Raw genomic sequence first — 10124 nt, 5'->3', positions numbered from 1 at the left:
AGCAAAAAAAAAAAATAATATTATTAGTTAATTTTAAATATGCTAACAAAAGAGCTGATTTACACTCGTACCCTGTCGCTCCACAAATACAGCCATACAGCAAAAATATATTTTTTAATTATAATATCTTATAAAATTTCAGCTTCGAAGGTATCGGTTTTTTAAATACTGTAAACATTTTTGAAAATCATATTTTGGCAAGAAATTAAATCTTAATTACACAAATATTTAAAAAATAGATGTGTGTTTAACATTAAAAAAACAATTTAAATTTAAATAACTAGAAATTAGAAATTAGTGTTACTTAGGTTGATTTTGTTTTGCATTTCTAACAATAATTTTAAAATCTTTTCTTTTTAAAAATTTATTTTCGCTGTGTACTACCCAACTCCTGCCAGCCGTCAGATGCGTGAAATGAAAGTCTTCTCTCGCCGAACGAAGTATAAATTAAAGCAGTGCACAATCTTATTATCAAAATCTAAACCAATGTTAGTACTGAAGTAAAATAATTAAGTATTTAAAAAAATCTTTAACCACAAAAAATAATCCTCTATGCCGCTATAGAGGATTATTTTTTGTGGAATGCAAACAAGGTCAGTATCATTGTAGTTAGTTAGTAGTTGTTAGTAATCATAATTTTTGCATTAATAAAAAACAATAATATCTCGATCTGAGAGGATAGTGATCACAGCCGTAATCAAACTAACATTGTGTTATTGACAATTAATGCATGTTAAATTATAGGTTATTTGAACGGAATGACGAGATTTTAAATTATAATTTTTAGACCGAATTATTGTACTTGCGACTTGTGAAGCTCATTAAACTTCACACGGTCAACAATAGAGCTGTACTCGGTATGTGTTACATCTAAGCTTCTACAGTTAGCATTTAGTAAATTTTGCGTCATAAGCTTTAGGCAACAAAAAAATAAAAGTGAATTTATGGTTAAAATAGTCTAAATCTGTAAACGGCTCACCCGTCAGTATTTCTGCGACTTGTTTTCGTGCTGTGTCTATTAAAATATATACAATACATTTATGTTTAAAAATATGTTATTTATTATGTACATTTTTTTAATACTATATTCAATATGCTACCGTGTAGTACCATATTCGTATTGCATATAGCTTTTATACTTACATTTGTTTAATCAACTATGACCATAGTACACTAATGTTCAATCTTTACAGTATGAATTAATTGGGCCTACCATTGTTCTGTTTAAATGAACTAAGGATTCAATTTATGAAGTACAATAAGCACACAGGTTCTTTTGGGTTATCACGACTATCTGAATATGCGGTGGACTGCCGCTGGTTGTTACAATTTCGTTATCGCAACTACCAGAGACGAACACCGTAATACAATAGTATGATAATACATCAGGTTGGTAATTCTAGGTTGTACAAAATAGTATAAAATATAAAATTGGTAATAAAAAAACGTAGTATTAAATTATAAAGTTAACTAATAATTAGTATGATATTAATATTTGCATGGTAAAATAAAAATGTTTTAAAAGAATCGGAAAAATTAAAATATAAGAAAACTTGCTTGTGTGCTAATAAGTATAGACAAGTTTATACTAGGTTATTATAACCACAGCATAGTCGTCTGGTAGTCGCGAACACTAATTTGTGATTACCGGAAAATCATAGGTAGTCAAAACACAAAAATACCGTACAACATTTAAAAAGCCTACCAAGACAGGAAAGTTTACCATCATTAATTGCAAATAGCTTGCTTTGATTAATCAAGCAGAAAATGCAAAAAGAAACTCAAAACAGGAGAGTAGTGATTTACAAAACTACTTCAAAGGAAACACTGGCGTATATTTTCAGCAATGATAATGCATAAATAGATTAAAACAATTTGAAGCAAAAACTGTATTATTGATTTATTTTAAAGACGTGTACTATTGATATTTTTGTACTGGACGAATCTATAGGAAAATCGAAAATAACATTCTCTACATAAATTAAATAAAATATTTTAAAATGTAAAACCGCTTCTCGTGAAATAGTAAAAACTAACAATTTTTGTCTTGGGGAAGACGATCATACAAGTGTCAATAACATAATATTGGTCACTGATCGATTTATAATAACTATATGTAGTTGGTACTGGACATACTAAATTAGCTATTATTCGTCTGTGTAAAATTTAATTAAAACACATGTAAGTTTAACATCTAATTAATAACTTTATATATGTAGCATTTTTGAAGTTATAATAATAATTATTTGAATTACCATTAAAATATCAAAGGTTTGGTTTTGTTGTTACTAACCTGCTAACTTTCCACTTTTATAATCATCAACTTGTTTTTTACCAAATTTAATGGCGTCTTCACCAACAATTTTCAACGTATATTTGGCAATTTTGAAACTTTTCTTGAGTTGTTTTATAATATGTGGAGATCGAGGCATTCTTCCTAGAATGAAGTATATTAAAAAAACATGTTATGTTGTACTTATTTTATGTGAATACGCGTTATGAAGCTGGGCAGACTGGAGAATTGAAATCTCTTCGTCATATATGAGTGATGTGCGTGTGTTATGCATGATATGGTGTAAAATGATGTAAGAAAACTATTAAAAATACGCGAGTATTTAATACTTTAACAGACGAAAGTTCTGGGCGTGAAATGTGAAAAACACAACGATTATATACAACAATAAGAAATTGGTACTAGGCGGGAAATGTGCAATATTTTAGCCATAAAATGTGTTTTATTGTATTTACCTTAGTTTAAGTGTTAACTAGTGTTCAGATGCAAACGGCGAAAAAATAGCGGTAAGTTTAGTAGCTAAGTTGTTGCATTGTCGATTTGTAAAGCTGAAAATAGAACTTTCGTCCGGCCTTCGTGAGAATTTGTAAAGGCTGCTCACATTTGTTTACATACATTTGTATACTATTTGAGCAGTGATAAGCGCAAAACAAATTTAGGATTCGTATGTTATCTATTAAGATGAATATTTTTCGTGTAAACAAAACAGATGTCGTTATTAATAATTACTTATTACGTTATGTATTGTTAAATCGAGTTTTAAAAAATTAACTTATGATGATGTGTATTTTTTATCAAATGGCTTAGTGGTATTCAGGTGGTATTGTACTTACTTAACGTGTTATGTCTTTGAAATTCAGAAATATGACCACCTTGTGCAATTAAATATAATAATTAATAAAATCTTTTGAACAATTGTAGGTATAAATGGTATAGCTTTATAACGTACCTTCTTCGTCATTTTTCTGATTAGCACCCAAGATATGTGAGGCTCCAAAAATCTAAATTGCGTGTATAGAATGCGTGTATCATAGTGTATGATGATCATTATGCTTTGACAGAAATACAATTAATACTTACAAATGCTACGCACAGCGCAAAGCCAATATGTTCTCTCATTTTGTATATTTTAAGAAAAGACGGACTTATAATAAAATAATGATTTGATCGGTGTTTTTCCGTTTATTTAAATTAGAAAAAAGTAATTAGCACTTGACACAGTAACACTAAATATTTATATAAGACTTTTATATGTTTTAAAACGTTGGGGTTATATTATGGTGTGTGGTGTATTGATTTATAAGTATACATAACATGTAACATACATAAACACGTGTGTGTTTATTAATGCATGCAAACGTACTAAGACAATTATTAGTTTATTGTTTGTGTATAGTTGTAATATCGATAATTGTGCATAATTGTTATCGATAATTGTGCATAGCTATCATTATTATCAATATATTTATATGTTACGATTTTGTACAACTCGAAATAATATGGTTTGAATTTATTATTTTTTAATCGTATCTGAAACGTTGTGTTATACTTGAATTAATTAGAATCGGTGACCTATCACCCCATTCATTTTTTTTACAGCATTTGTTCAATAATATATTATTTTTATTATTAAGAAATGTAGTATATTTAGTAGGAAAAATATTCAACTTAAATGCTATGCATATAGAAAAATAATCTTATCTTGGATATGTTAAATATTGATAATAATCAGCACTTTTAATTGCTATTGTGTCTATGTCTTGTAGTTTTATTTTTATGTGTCGAATGCCTTACACGAATCATCGCTTTATCCGTCTATAGCACGTCAAAGCTATTGATGGATTTGCGACTTATCGCCAGTTTTGAAATATGCTACATAAAATAATATGTTTTGATAGTTCATCCATATTTTAAATAAAATTGTTTAAATACATTTGTTGAAAAAATCGTTTTATAAAAAAGTATCTATGTAAGAGAGGTCATTAAAATAGGGTTGGGGCAATTTAAACTGAATTTAAATCAACAAAAAGAAATCTCATCTGAAACTTTAGACATGCGTTGCCTTGCTGTTAACTGCCGCCCCAAATGTGCTATCATAGTTTAACTGATCACCAATACATATAAAAATATGGCACTTATCTTAATCGTCACGCCATCCGTTTGCTACTATTTATTTGTTCTTGATTCGTGAAAATCGCTGATTTGGTACATTGGATTAATAGCTCTATTAAGTTGTCTTCTAGCCATCCTTTTCTTCGAATAATTTCTATTGTTTTTTCAACCTGTACTATTGTAAACAATGAAACAATGATGAAGCTCGCTAAATTATCTCCATTAGACCAATAATTCATTGTACTTATAATATTAAAAAATCGGATTTAATCCTTTTTTGTAACTTTTCTCCTAACCAGGTCTTTTGATTTTTTAATTTAATTGACGTATAATGGTATTTTAAAGAATTTGTCTTTAACATTTTCTATGCTTGTTCTTCTAGAAGTTACCGCATCTTGAAATCATAATTATGTATGCACGATTACCGTTGCGTTTCCTTTGTATGCTCTCAGTACTAAAGTATCGTTGTGTTTACAGCATTAAAACCATCACGCAACACATCCATGAAGGTGGATGATGTAAGGCTTTCGGAATGTTGGTAAAGCTAATAGCTTAGTATAGCTGTAACCAAAACCCCTTCATAATTTCAAAAAACCTAATTTTATTAAAAATGTTAAAGGACATAATTTGTAAAATAATAAATGAATAATGAAAAAATAAACAATATAGAATTTAGAAAATTAACCAAGGTATACCTAGAATGGATGTATAACATATACAATTTTTCTGAAGTCAAAATTTTTTTTTATTAAAGAAAAACCAAAAACATACTAATGCGTATTGGTCTTTTTGATTTTAATACCAATGACTTAGGAATAAAAATGTTTTTTAGAATTGTACATAAAATTCGGTATGCGATACAAAGTTTGCTCAAACCTTCCTATCTTGGATAATGTTTTGTTAGTTGGTAAATATTTGAATACAAAATAAAATGTATATTCTTACCAGAGCTTTCATTAACTGGTAAGATGATGTGTTTTAATAATTGCACAAAGAATCATATAAAAAATAATAACATACGTTAGTAATTTGTTTCATGTTTAATAACTTTTTTGCTTGAAAACCATTTATTTTTATACTATAAAATTAAACACAAAAACTGTAATATATAAACATATATATTTAAAATTTTTCTTAAATTTAACTTGTGTTATGTTGTATCTCTTTTCCGTTTCTTAATTTTGTTACATTTTTTCTTAAACTTGTTGCTGACCTTGTTAGTATTCCTGGTCCCTTTTGAGAATCCTTATTGGTATCCTTATGAATCCGACCTTAAAAGTAGAAATAAATGAATGAAACTTCAATTTTTTTTAGTTTGTACATAATTCATGTTCTAAGATATCTATAATCCGGCCCACGAATTAAGGAATCCGCGTAAGAACAAAAACTTGTTACTCTCGTATGCGCCTGCGCAGCCAAGAGTACCGTGTTTTCTTTTTTTTTTATATAAATTATAACTCTTTGTGAAAACTCCACTTACAGGAAGTAAAATATTTATTAAAGGGGAAAGATAATTATTATTTAATAGTTTCTATTATTTTTTAATTATTAAGATTTTTTTCGTTTCATACAATGAAAACAAATCATTTCAGTTCTAGCATACTGCTATAGATTTGGAGTTCCTGGAACAGGTCATCAGTTGAATTTCTGTCTCTTATCAGTTTACCGGGAACACGATCTTATAACCCGGTCTGATAACTCCCTACACGGAAAACCGTAGCCGTTTTTTCCATGGTGGCCATCGGCGTGCATTGATCACGATTTAAGATAATATGGTTGTTCAACGACCTTTAGCAATACTCTCATTTCACTGCCCCGAAATAGTCTTAAACATATTTGTTTCGAATAAACTACTAGCGCTCCTATCCGTCATTCAAGATAACCATTCGACATTACAACTAATCGTAATGCGTTATTATTTTAAATTGAGGTTATAATCACAATTTATGTAAAATTGAAAATGTTGTCCGCTTGGAACGCTAGTAGCTACTAGAGAGTTTGTAATTTGTAAAGAATTAGCTTCGGGGGTCACTTTTTCACAAGCCGTTACACAAGGGAGTTACCAGACCTGGAGTCATGCCCGGCCAGGATAATTAACTTCCTCTTATCAATAATTTCTTATTAGTAATTCAGAGATTATCTATGCTTTCTTATCACCATCCAAATATCCAATCCCATCCCCCCTCTCCATCCTCAACGCATCCTTTAACAATAAAGACATTACCGAAATTATTTTTAAACTTTTTCTTGATTATTTTTGTCGTAACTTATACTTATACATTTAATTTATTTTATTTGAATATTTCACCTTTTAGTTTTGACACTTGTTTTTGAAGTCCAGCTGTAGCACCCTTTGTCTTGTTGCCTGCGTTTGATAATCTTGTTATAAATCCATTGGGCCGTGTTTGATTATCTTAAAAGTTTAAGTAAGTGCGTGTAAAGAATTTATTAAGATTATTTTTTCCACTTTCATATTATTAAATTTTTATTTGTATGGTTATATCTAAAAGAAATTTACTATATTCTAAATGTGAGGTAACTATAAGTAAAATAAATTTTCTATTTCACTTCGATTATGGCTTTTGAATTAGATTTTTTGTACTGAATTGTTTATTATTTGTATTATATTTTATCATTTTTAGAAACGTTTTAATTGTTAAAATAAATTGCTATGCAAAATTAAAAAAGAAAAAAAGGTAACAGCAAAGATTTATTATTGTTTATTCATGTATTAGATCATAGACAATCAGTACATGACATGATTTTTGGAAAAGATATTAGAAAATAAAACAGAAGAGTACGTGAAAAAAGAAAAATGGGAGTGAAAAAACAGCAAAATTAAAAATTATTGATATAAATGTTTGCAAAACCATAGACTGAGTATTTATCAATTTAATGCTATTATATTAACATGTTATTTAATGCTACATAGTATATCGACTATTGAGCACTTAGTCAAAATTTAGCCGCTGTGATGAAATACCACAATTTCTATTTGCCGAGATTTTTGCTTGGATTAACATACATTTTCTATAGAATTTTATTCAGATCCATTTAGAAGCCAAATTAATTCAAATAAACTTTAGACATAAAATTAAGTTGTGTTAAAACTTCACAATTAACATTATCAAGAAGTAAATAGTAAGAGCGTCGCAGGTCCACCATTTTTTAACAATATAGGTACTATATTATGGACAATTTCTTGTAAATAAATAGTTTGGGTAGTGTGTTTCTGAAAAATGAATAATTTTATTTGCTTCTTTAGAGTTTTTAATTTTTGGTGTCATAAAACACTAGTTTCTTATTTAATCATAGATAAATTTGAAAAATGATTTTATTTTTTCCAAAACTACATATTAAGTATTATTGTGGTTTATGGAAACAATTACTTTATAGAAATATTAGAAATATTTTTTATAATATTTGCTTTCTAGAAAATAAAAAAAAAAAAGCTAATATAGTCAATTGTTTTTAGAGATTTCTTAGCCTTTTGATGTATAATGAAAAAATCAATACATTGGGTTCACAACAAAAGATAATTAGTTTAGAAATTACGATACAGTAGAACTTCGATAAGTAGAATAAAATGCCGTTACTTTTAGAAAACCTCGATGAATTAAAAGAAAATGTATAGATAACGTCAACTGTTTACCTCTAAAAACACTTAGAAAAAAAAAGTAAACATTTATAGAAAACTCTAAAAAAGGACTACAGAAATAAAAATGGTTGAAATAATTATGTGTAATAATATAATAATTTTACTTTTCTATGAATTTTCACCTTCTTTTTTATTTTTTCCAAGCAAAAACCTCTTTGAGTAGAATTTATTTTTTCTAGAACCTCGGTAAGTCAAAGAAAATTTCGTTTCTCTCGAACTTCGACTTATTGAGGTTCTGCTGTATTTTGCTTTTCAATTATTAACCAGTAAATATTAATAATTAAAATTGTAAATAACATTATACCTTCAGATTTAATTGCTGAAATAATTTCCATCAGATCTATTACCTACATCAAAGAATTTGCATTATTGGTTTTTGTTAATTAATTAAATGTTATACAATATCAACATATTTACACATAGTTACAACATATTATATACTCACAACAAATATACATAGTATCAAACACAATAACTTAAATCCTTGCATTTTGAATATCTTTAAAAAAATAGAAAAATATTACTTTACTATTTTGATAAATATTAATTTAAATAATACTTTCTAGCTTGATTCACATGTGTCACTATAGAATCTATCTATAGTATAGATAATCGAAAAAAGTGTGTAGTGAAAATTTATTATGAAGTATAAATTGACCATATAGAATATTTTTATAATTTACAGCCTTATTGATCCATATAATTTTAATCCATATTAATTAAAAAATGTTAAAAAAGAAAAATGAACTATAAAACATAATATGAGTTTGCAGCCAATCGACTCGAGTATAAGGCAAGAGATACCCATGGTGCCAAAACAAGTATTTGGTCCATCCAGCCCAAGATTAGACATCAACATTTTGCCATAAGATAATTCGAAAATGTACACTTTGATTTAATAGTAGTTTTGATATTAGCATTATTAAAAATATTTATTTGCATACTTTGTGTACTTTTTGGAAAAAGATTCAACACATATTAGTTTAACAATAATTGCGATAATTGTTTTTTCTTATTTTGCGACTTTAAGTGTATAGAAAAAAATACAATTTTTATTAAACGAATGAGAATGATCGTTAGAAAATAATTATAAATTCGATAACCGGTTTTAACGAAATACGTTTATGAGAATAGTAGTATGCGTTATAAGTAAATGAGTAATTATCGTTGATATATACAGCGTAAGACCTATATTCTCTCATCTATTATTTCGAAAAAAAAAATTTTAATTATTAAATAGGGTATGCAAATATTGTTATCTATCGGTCATTCTTGCCTCGCCGTGTTAATTTTAACTATACAAATGATAAATAAATGTAAAATACGGTTATGAATATTCATTTTGTGTGGTAAAAAAGAAAATCACCATAAAAAAAATGTACTAATATATACATACCCCGAAAAAACTGACTTACTGCTTACTTGCGATTAACTAAGATTTAGATAACTGTACGAAAGCGATTGTTACTGTACACTAAACGCGTACATAGGAGCTTTAAAGTTTTTCTTATAATTATTTGTTTCGTACAATGACGCATTAACTTATGGTGTCAACTTTTTTTTTTCGAAGACAAACTAGGTTACGGACTATGGACGTTATTTGTATATTGTCGACTCGTTTTATTAGCACAAAAATGTTTTATATGAAAACACACACAAGTAAAACTACATGTGTGATTTTGCGCCTGTTTGTTGACAATGACTCGACCAAATAATTATTCAACTATACATTGGCCTTATATGCAAACTCGGTCGTTCCCATTCCAATGGGAACATTAAAAAAAGGCCCTACATTTTTCTTTTTATTCCCTGTAGAACCGGCTCACGAGACATATAATATAAAATATCGGTCTCATTATCTTCAACAGAAGCGTTTACGAAAAAATCATTGAAAATACAGATAAAAATTTGTATTACAAAAAATATAAGTTGTTTACATAATACATAATATTTTGGTAATATTAAATAGGACAATATACACGAGAACATAATAATTCGTTAAATCTATAGTCATAATATTATGTCATACCTTCTTATTTGTGTTTACTTTTTTTATGATTT

The 10124-nt window shown here is 27.7% G+C and overlaps 1 long non-coding RNA gene across 1 annotated transcript; it reads right to left on the bottom strand.

The window, feature by feature from the left end:
• Positions 1–5332: 5332 nt before the first annotated feature.
• LOC126841956 (uncharacterized) lies at positions 5333–9602 on the bottom strand. The gene is made up of 5 exons (XR_007686252.1): positions 9460–9602; positions 8509–8562; positions 8368–8410; positions 6714–6818; positions 5333–5676 (listed from the first exon to the last, which is right to left on the bottom strand). It is a non-coding gene; the product is annotated as an uncharacterized LOC126841956 (long non-coding RNA).
• Positions 9603–10124: the final 522 nt, after the last annotated feature.

The sequence above is a fragment of the Adelges cooleyi genome, unplaced genomic scaffold, assembly GCF_023614345.1.
Source record: "Adelges cooleyi isolate 19-005CV unplaced genomic scaffold, UGA_ACOO_1.1 ACOO_flye_CR_arks_rails_tigmint_CR_PRNA_108, whole genome shotgun sequence".
Classification (NCBI taxonomy): Eukaryota; Metazoa; Arthropoda; class Insecta; order Hemiptera; family Adelgidae; genus Adelges; species Adelges cooleyi.
The sequence above is the reverse complement of the archived record's forward strand: the minus strand, read 5'-3'. Positions and strand labels throughout refer to the sequence as shown.